The sequence below is a fragment of the Juglans microcarpa x Juglans regia genome, chromosome 2D, assembly GCF_004785595.1.
Source record: "Juglans microcarpa x Juglans regia isolate MS1-56 chromosome 2D, Jm3101_v1.0, whole genome shotgun sequence".
NCBI classification, from domain to species: domain Eukaryota; kingdom Viridiplantae; phylum Streptophyta; class Magnoliopsida; order Fagales; family Juglandaceae; genus Juglans; species Juglans microcarpa x Juglans regia.
In genome coordinates, this window is record NC_054596.1 from 5,238,025 (window position 1) to 5,248,968 (window position 10,944).

A 10,944-nucleotide genomic window follows, 5' to 3' on the forward strand; every position below is an offset into this window, starting at 1 on the left:
ACATGAACATTAATAATTGGATTTTTTATTTTCTATGATCCACAATAATAAAACAATGATAATAAAACACATATATTTCTCTATCTGTTTGATGAAGAATTTGATCTAACTATGAGAAAAGGATTACTCTAGCAACTTAGCCTCACAAGTATCTTTCAATGGCTAGAGGCACTCTAATGTTATAGGTGTGAACCCTTTAATCCCTCAGTGCTATTTATAGACTTCTGACTATCAAGAAATTTAAGATTTTGTATTTGACTGTGATTAGAGATATAGAGTTAATCTTATCTCTTAGGAGTTTTCTTATCTCATTATAAATTATCTATTAATTGATAAGTTTTGAACTATTTCAAATTCTATGAAGATGAGTGTGTGAGATATTAAATTTAAATAAAACTCTTCCAGCAATAATATATATATACATATATATAGTCAAGAGAATTGCACGTGAAGCTGAATATATGAAAGAAAAGTTGGTTCAACTGGAAAGAAACTTAAAAATATACCATTAATTTAAGAAAAAGAATAGCATTTATCCGAACATAGCTCATCAATTATTGGGACCACTATAATTATTCTAGTCATCCCGCCCTTGGAAAATTCTCCATAACTTATCTTATCCCAATCAGGCAAGCAATTGGGACCATGCAGTACGTACCACGCGCTATATATATATATATATATATTATGACTTGCAGATCAGATTGCAAATAGCTGGTTCTACTCAAAAACAGCTAGACATGCAGCTACAGTGGCGGGCGGAACCAACAATTTTTTTTTGAGATGGGCCACTTTTCTATCTTGTGACACATTTATATAAAATAAAAGAGATTAAAAATCATAATTATATAATTATATATCAAATTAAATCTCAATAATTTGCTACATATAAGTAGAAACAAATTTATGAAAACACAACTTAATATATTTTTCACATTTTTAATAATAATGTTTTATGGAATAATATTTATCTAATATTATTTTTTTAATGAAATATTTAGAATTTACTTTCTTTATAAAAGCTATCAAGTGATCTTTTAAAATATCATATTTTATTCTAGTATGTAATATACTTTATCAAATTTTGTATAAAATTTAAATATTTTTATGTTACATCAAGTATATAATGTTATGAGACCTTAAATAAATTTTTTCTTGTTCAATATTGAAGTTTAGAGGATAAAATTTTATCCTCTCAACTAGTTTTCATATAGATCATCAACCAGTTTAAATAATCTTTTTTTGTATTTTCACTTTGAATTCTATATTAACAAGCTCACTACTATATAACAAAAAACGTTGAGATCCATATTATTCTATTTATTATTTTTCCAAAACTTAGTTTTAAATTAATTTTGGTGAGATTACATCTATGAAAATAAATAATATATAGAAATTATACAAAACTTTGGGACCGTAAAAGAAAATTGGAGAGAGGCATTTCAATGTATATTGAAATTTTAAGAAATTTTGGAGAACATGTCATGGGGATGGGGATTATAAATTGTTTGGGAGGGTCATTTTCTATATTTACAAAATTATGAATAAAATCTAGTATATATTTTAAATTTTCAAAAATATTTGGGGTCCGCCACTGGCTAGCTAGAGAGTAATTAGAAATTACTGAAAAAAAGGAACTGGCATACGCTACTTTTATCTTGCATTTTTTTGTTAAAAAACTTATTTATATATATATATATATATATATATTACATTTCCATTTTAAGTGGTTTATATTTTTAAAATTATTAAAAATTGATTAATGGTAAATGAGAAATGATAGTTATAGTTATGAATGTATAAATGTTGTGTAATTATTTTTTAAAAAAATAATAAATATGAAATTCATATAAAAAAATTAATTTTTTAATAATATATTTTATTTTTTTTAAAACGATTGTATAATATTTATATATTTTATAATTATACGTAATATTAATCAAGATAAATATATAGATGTATTAATGAGCGAGGTTTTTGTGGGGAGGAAGTCCTTCACACGCGCTCACACAAAGAGGAGTAAGTTGTGAAGCCTGGCCAAGTACTACTGCATGGGGTTCTCTAATCCCTACCTAAATGGGGAAAGCTTAAATATGCTTTATCGCTTTGTGGAAAGAAGGAACGCAGTGAGCCGAATAGGGATAAGTAATAGTAGTTCAGACTGCAGACAGATTATGGGACCTTACCAATTATAGCAGCCAGCTGCAATGATTCTCCTGGCGAAGAAGCTGGCATTTTTTGTCTTTCTATATATAAAGCATATATATTATAAGTCCCTGATCTTCCAAATCACACTCGACCAGTAGTAATCTTAATTATATCATGATTAATTATATATATACTTTGGATGATTAGCCATAACTAGTACTAGTACTGCAACCCGACCAATCCGTTTTATATATGGGCCCGACCCGCCTCAAGAACAAAGGAATCCGATATAGGCCAACCCGACCCGAGATTGGAAGCATGTAATAGGAATCCAAATCGTGTACAAATAGATCCAAAAAAACACCTTACAAATTCCATTATTCCTATACAATCCGATCAAAACCCAGCATCATCCAATACAAAAAGAGCCAATTTTCTCGAAAATCTATGGATAAATTCTAAATTAGGCAAAAATTACAAATCCCACTATCCTATACAATCCGATCAAAACCTTATTCCGTATGATCTAGAACATAACAATCATAATGTGAATTTAAAGGAAGAGTAGCAGTGAACCAGGTCAATTGGTTTTGGGATCTGGCATGGGGAAGAGGCTGGAGCTAGCACTGCGTGGTGGTGAAAACCCTAAGACCGAAGAAGACGAAGAGGACAAGGGCGACAACGGCGCCGGACTTGAACTCGAAAAGGGAGAGGTCGCTGCTCGACTCCTTGAGACTCTCGGTTTTCATCGTCTCCAGCTTCTTGGCAGCCTTGTCAATTGAAGGCCTCGACTTGTAGGAGTTGATGTGATAGATGAGGAGCCAAGAGATCGCCTCGCATATTATGGCAGTGCAGAACGAAATGGCCACAACGATGAAGCTGTCAAAGTACTTGAAAGAAGAGAAGATCTGAGGTAAGGCCATGGGAATAGGTGATTGTTTGGCAGATAGGAAAGAGCGAGAAAGTGTTTCTGGAGAGTTCTGCAAGATTCAAATGGTTAAATGACTTAAGTTTATTCTGAGATTTTTGATAATATCGGTTTCAGCGGGTTCGACCCACAACTTACTTCAACCAACTTTTTTGGTCGGGTCAGATCGAGTCAGGCCGCACGAACGGGCCGGATTCTAACGTTTTTTGCATAGCCCTAACTAGTACCACTGCATGCATGCATTCTATGATCATCAATGGAGTACTTTGGTAAGATTATTAGCCTCGTTTGTTTTGATATGAAATGATAATGGGTTAGTATTAAAATTAAAAATTAAATAAAATATTGTTAGAATATATTTTTTAATATTATTATTATTTTAAATTTAAAAAAAATTAAATTTATTATTTTATTTTATTTTATATAAATTTTTTTAAAAATTATAATAATTAAAGTAAAAAATAATAATTAAGATGAGACACGAAAACAAACGGTATTTATTGATCGTAGTATATAATTTAGAGTTTTAGGCGATCGAGGTGATGATCTGAATTCAAAACCCAATCTGAAACGAATCAAAATCTGATCGGCAACACAATAAAAGCGGAGTAATGGGGTGCTGACGGATGGAAGGATCAGTACCCACCGACCGACTCTGTGGTGTTGCTGACAAGATATCCGAATTGATGATGATATATATGATCAGTAGCGATAAGGCATTCGTGGTAGGGGATTCGCCAGCTTTTTTGCTTTAGCCTTTCTCCTCCCTGCATCTTTGCAACTTGCATTAGTCGGCCTACTGCCCAGCCGGTCCCTAGCGCCACACACGCACCCGATCTCTTTCTCGCTGCCAAATCATTTATTTGCTGTCTCTCATTTTTCGTGAGAATTAAGTTAGACCAACTCATGATGAACAGGGCATATGATCCTAGCATTTGGGGGATTCGAATCCTCTCTGCTATAAGTACCGTTGCCATGCATATTTCCGTATATATATATATAAACGGAAATACTTTCGATCCTGAATTTAGGATCGAATAAGTATTCCGAATGAGATTTTTTTTTTTTATTTAATGATTAAAATAATATTTTTTAATGATATTGTAAATTTTTTTTAAAGGTTTATGATGGTTAGAAAAATGCATGAAAAAAAATATATATATATATATGTATACTATTTGGTAAAATGATTCGGATTACTTTTTCGATATCCGTAACAGAACTCATATATACATGTACGCAGAATCCACTATTATAGGCAACATATATAAAAGAAGTTAACAATAAGCTGCATGACCTGGAAGAAACAATTAAAAAAAAGAAAGAAAAACTTTGACTACAAAAATAATAGCAAATAATTAATGTATTATCGTTTTGCTGCATCGATATCAACGTCAGACAATAATAGATCGAATATACATATCATCACGTCTATGATGATCAATGCAGTAGCATTAATATGAATTCCCCCATGCTTCTCTATATGATCTTCTAGATCTCCAAGGCAGACGTTTATAAGCGCCCTAAATGCCAGCATAATACAGGCACTCGTCGATTTTGTGATGCATACATGCATATATATATGTATATATATATATATATATGTATATATATATATATATATGTATATATATATATATATATGTATATATATATATATATATATATATATACATATATATATATATATATATATAGTATGTAAAACAGATGTACATGACGATTTTCCTCCTAGTGGCGGGGAAATTTTTTATCCTAATTCACCTCGATGATCTGTTCAGTAGTCAGGAAGGCGGCCACAAATTATTATGAAACCCACCTTACAATAATATATATGTTTTTTATTTTAAAGAAAAATTAAACTCAAATAACCAATAATTTTCTCAAAATTATATGTTGCTACGTGTAACATAAATTAGAAGATCGACCTTGAACCATCTGATCTTCTCCTCCCTGCCGGTCGAGCTAGCTAGCTATCGCTTCCAAGAGTTTTAATATATATATTTATATATAGCATGCACGGTCTTTGCACAAAGCTCTTGAATTCCTTTTTGTAAGAAATTTGTACATCAAAGCCATCAATTAATCAATAAAAAATCATCGAGATCAGGTAATTCCAGCTTGTTTGTCGAGCTTGATCTTTTTCTGTATAATTAGGAATATCAAAATTAGAAACTTATCTTCATCTAAGCATGCTTCATCATGTCAGCAGGGAAAGCAAACAAACTATATATTAATTCCCTCTTCGCTTAATATCCCATAAATAGATTTAATTTTTACTGTCGTCTACACTTCAACTTTGTCGTCAGCCTTTTTCATAATGCACGTCATTATATATCGCCGCAGTTTCTCCAAATTAAGTGCACTAACCTTAGTCAACTTAGTCACTAATTCCTTCCGATAAAATAAGAGATCTAATAGTACCAAATGTATTAAGTATTAACAAGCGGCCTACCCATCGATAAGGTATTTAATTTAAAGGAGATAAAATAGTACACAATATTTATTTGATATGGAAAGAAGTCATGGAGTGCGCAAGCGCCGTGTAGTCATTTTGAAAAAGAGTAAGATCTACTATTAAAAAATTAATTTTTTATGTGGGTCTAGCTCGTATTTATTCATTTTTTTTTCAAAGTGGTTATCATTTTTCTTACAATAAATAGTCAATTCATGATCAATAGTACATACACACACATATATATGAGTAATGCTACTTATTATCTCAACTTTCATCATCCTCCCATTATCTTATGATGTGTCATTAGATGATTGGAGATTATTTATTATATTTCACTTATAAACCTATAATCTAATGCCACATCATTGGTTGATGGGAAGATGATGAAAGTTAAGATGATAAATAAATTTTTTCTATATAGGGCAGCATAAATGGTTTGATTGTTTCGGATATTGTGAATATATAATTTTATTTTATTTCTCAGCGGCAAGTGCATCATGTACGTGAACATAGAATATAATGAATTTTGTGGTGACATAGTTTATTCCTTCATACATCTCGCGAGAGAAGAGCTAAGAGGATTGGGAGTTTCAACACGACTATTTCTCTATAAATCGGGGATTTGGAGACTCCCTAGCTATGGTCATTCGAAGCACTCAAGGAGCACTCGTACTGCTTGTTCTAACACCCAACCCCCCCGGCGCCTCCCTTCTCCCCCCTTCCACCCATACCCTAATCGATCCCGCCCCTCCCCAACCCAAGTCAGTCTCTCACCAACCCTTTAATTTCTCCCCTTGGCTTTCCTCATAGGGCTGGGAAGTCCTAATTTAGGCCATCCCAAAGGTTGTAAAAGTACTTTAATTAAACATGAATTAGTACATGTAGATCTAGGAGGCACTGCTACCGGTGATCGATGTTGTTGACAGAAGATAGAGAGCACAGATGATGAAATGCATAATATTAATGGATCGATCTGCAGCATCTCACTCCTTTGTGCTCTCTATTCTTCTGTCATCACTCTCAGACCCTCATTTCACGTTCATACTAACAAAATTATCTCTACTACTATCATAATTGCCATGCATATAGAAAGCCTGCATGTTCTTTCAATCTCCATTATAGACTACAGCATGTTAGTTGATGATCTTTATGCTAACCAGCTGCTGTTCTTCTGTACCCTTACTTTCTCTGCTTAATTACGACAATTTGTTCTTCCTGACATTAGATTCTAATTTTGTGGGGATTTATTTTCGTATTTCTTCCTTAAACTGAACTATATCTTGTCCTCGTTTGAGATCCAGTACTATAGGATGTTTTTTTTTTTTTTAATCTGCAGGTTAGTTATATTGGACGCGCTAGCTTGGAATTAAACAGACTATTATTATTTTTTAGGCCTGCACAGATCGGTACCAACTGTACGACGTTTCAGTTTGATGATCCATCGGATAACTCAAAGATCAATACCTTTAACAAGCTCAAGGCACTGAGGTATGTAAAGATATCATGTTAATCTATAGGAGGAGGAGTACTACTCTTTGTTCCCACCGGAGCATGCTGGCCTCTTATTAATTACTTTCCTACCTCTAACCCCTAATTGCTTTCGGCCCCCTTTTTTTTTTATCTTATTTTCCTCAATATGTGGTTAGCAAATCATCTTCTTAAATTCGAAGTTGGAAATTATATATATTACACACACACACACACACACACACACATATATGGACATAATTTACAGCTCGATCAATCCCTCTTCGCATGCATGATGTAAATTATGGTGCGTATGAAATTATTTAAGAAGAAACAGTACTGTCAGGGAACGGGTTTCTTGAAATTGGTTAATATCCTTTCTCTATAGATTTCCTGCTCGATCAGCCCCGCCCTACTTAATCAGCACATATACATGATTCAAGTATATATGGAGTCAGATCCGCTTGTATTTGCATGCTGCAACGAAGTATTTGGAAAGGAGCATTGATCATGGTCATCCACGGATCGAATTATTAATTAGTTTTGGCGTTAATATATTCTCACACCTTAATCTGCATTTCGTTTTCCCAAAACCATGATCGAACCTTAACCTGGCCTGGTTTTAGTCCTTGAACGTTTGATCATCATGAGAACTATCATGATGAGTTAGCACATTAAATCTTTTCCCTGGGCCGGCCAGCCTTAATTTGTGTTGGCATTAATTATTAATAAACAGACCAGATCATATCCGGGAAACATTTATTTATTGTGTGGGGTCCTTCGTTAAAACTATTGCCTGCATTAATTTGGGGCGCCATTCATCACCATGTATATATATATATATATATATATAATATTTATATATATGTTACATATGATAATTTTCTCATTTCATCTTGGTCGTTTTTGAATTTACGATAGTTAGTTGTATAACCCTCAAGGTGTTCGATCTTATAATTAACCACGATATTATTCTTCAGCTCTTTTTAACAACATATGGTTTCATGTATTGGATAAAGATACCTTTAATGAGACATGATAGGCTTGATCAGTCTCTGTCGATAAGGTCTTGTGACATAACACTTGTATGGAAAACATGAGAGCATACTCTTTAAGTTGTTGTTAAAGTTGCGATATCTCCTAGATGTTTTGTTGTTAAAGTTAAGATATCTCTTTCGAGAAATGATGTTGTAGTTATCCTAGATCATTTTGTCGTCTCAATTATAAAGATCGTGATCTAGCTAGGTAAGAGAATTGGGAATGAAAGATAGCATTATTCATCTCATCTTCAAGCAATATGCATGTCCATCCCAAGTAATTAGTGCTTTGATGAAAAGGATTAAAGGAAATATGAAAATCTTGAAGTCCACTGAGTTTTCTACATGCTGAAGTATCCAATCAAATCCTACCTAGTTAGATTTGTATAGAATTACTGGAGAGTTTTAAGGGCCATAACCATTGACCAGTCAAAGTAAGGAACATCAATACTTACTACTGTTGCGCTCGCGCACACACATAGATATACATACATATATATATATATATATATGAATAATGCTAGAGAGAAGATATTGTAGCAGTGCACACTTTGCACTCACTGCATGGCTGCTTCTAGTTGATTATTCCCAACACTCACTTGGGGAGATGTGTGGTCTAAATGATGCCATATTATGTGTGCAAAATGGATGCTCCCAATAGTGACTTCTATCTATATTTATTCTATATATATATATATATATATATATATGTTAAGCATTCTGCCAATGGACCAACCCAGATTTTTAAGTTCATAATTTTCAGCCGGTTGCTCTTGGCAATTCATCTGGAAATTAAACTCATAATATATATATATGCATGCCCACGGTCCTCCAATCGAGAGGCGAGTTCTTGGAAAAGAAGATAATTAACAAATGAGAAAAGCTTAATACCGGATGGGTGACTTTGTTTGTTTTACACCCGACCCACCAATGATAACATTACACATATAGACTATAACAAAATAGAGATGTGCTCCCAGCCGGTCGGGTGTCAAGATTGTTTTCACACCCGCCAATCATGAAGAGCCACGTAGGCATCCCAACAAATTTATTCTTGTACCTGCATAGAGGTGATCCTCAATTTCTTTCTCTCCCTCTCCTTCTTCTGCTCCCTCTCCTTCCCTCATCTGCATTGAACTGAATCAACAGACGATGCTTGAAAACAAAAGTCCTTGCACTCCTGAGTTCCAATCGACGAACTTCCATGCACCCCTAAGGTTAAGTAGGATTTCGCCCAAGGTCTCTGTGAAAACACTACACGATTGTTGCCCAAGGTCACGAATTGAATGCAGAACGTTGAAAAGAAATTGCCATTTTAACTCTGAAAATTCTGCTCCAAGAATTTTTGAAGAAGACATGCCTACTACAAGATTCCACCATTAGGGAAATTTCTGCAAAACCATGATATTCCATTTTAGACTATATTGATGGCTGACAGATATCAAATCTTTGATTTAGAATTTATGAAGAGTTCTCCTTTCTTTCTAAGGCCATGCACAACCAATCAATCTGCCTTAATATTCCTTACTACCATTCCAACATCCTATTACACCAAAATCCAGATCATCTTGAGCTCTTATAAGACAGTGAAAATTCTTGATTATCTTGCTTAAGATTTGGTTTAAGTCGGTTTCTATATTGGGGAAAAGGATGCTACTGTTGTAAATTTAAGAAGCTCAAAAGGGTGAATGGGCTGTAAAAATAGAGATGAACAAAACATTCCTTACAGAGAATGGAAGCTTAACAAAAGACATTAGTGGAGATGTTTTAGAGGGTGGATTTATCACGGAGTCAAGGCCATTTTCACCGAACATCATACAAAAACAACAGATCCTGGTGAAGATCCAGCGAACGCCCATACTTTCACTTCGATTCCAATGTCCAAGGGGAGAAGATGATGGCTTTAAAAGGTTTTCTTGAATGGGAAAAAGATGGGTTCGAATTAGAGAGAAGAGGAAGAAATTCGGAGTAGAGGAGAAGAAGAAATTCGGGGGAGAAGAAGTATTAAGGGAGGGGGAGAAGAGGAAAGAGAGAAGTGGAAAGAGGGAGAAGAGAGGGGTTTACCTGGATGCGTGCTTGTTGTAATCCCTATAAGTTGCATATGTGTTTATTTTTCACTGGTGGGTGTGAAAACAAAATCTACACCCGACCGGCCTCAAGGTTTTTCCAACAAAATATTGAATAAGATTACATGCAAAGAATTCAATTAATTTCATCATTCCTCCCCAACATGAACACACGAACCCGTCTCTTTACACTACTCCCTGTTATCTATATTTCTTTTAACTCCGTCTTCCCATTGTTTCCCTCCCTCCCTCCCTCTCTCTCTCTCTCTCTCTCTCTCTCTCTCTCATCTCTACCTATTTTAGAGGAAAAGTATATCTGGATTTGTGGGTTTCTAAAGTTTGGTCGGGTGAGGATGGGAAGGCAACCATGCTATGACAAAAGTGGGTTAAAGAAGGGTCCTTGGACACCTAAGGATCAAGACAAGAAGCTCACTGACTTTATTCTCACCAATGGCCAATGTTGTTGGAGAGCTGTTCCTGAGCTTCCAGTTCTCCTTCTATCTGCATTACCCAAGCTATGTTCTCATATAGAGAGGAACATAGATCTTTAGCAAAATTTTTACTATTAGTGTTTTATTTTGAATTTGGAGGGAAGGGTCATCGTCTCCTCTCGTTTTGCGAATTTTGAAGGCTTTAAAATTTTTAGCCTTGGGTTTTTCTAATCAATATGTGTGTAAGGATGCTTGTCATCTTAAAAATGGACTCTGATTTTGCCTTACAAAATGAAAGGAAAGAATGCTTTGATGAATTTGATTTTTTTTTTCATTCCTTTCTCTTTTAGTTATTGATCATTCTAAACTTCGTGTTCAAATACTTTTCTGCACTTTTTTATGGTGTATT

General features: G+C 34.1%; 1 pseudogene; it reads right to left on the reverse strand.

The window, feature by feature from the left end:
* Positions 1 to 2,728: 2,728 nt before the first annotated feature.
* Positions 2,729 to 3,116, reverse strand: LOC121248799 (annotated as a pseudogene).
* Positions 3,117 to 10,944: the final 7,828 nt, after the last annotated feature.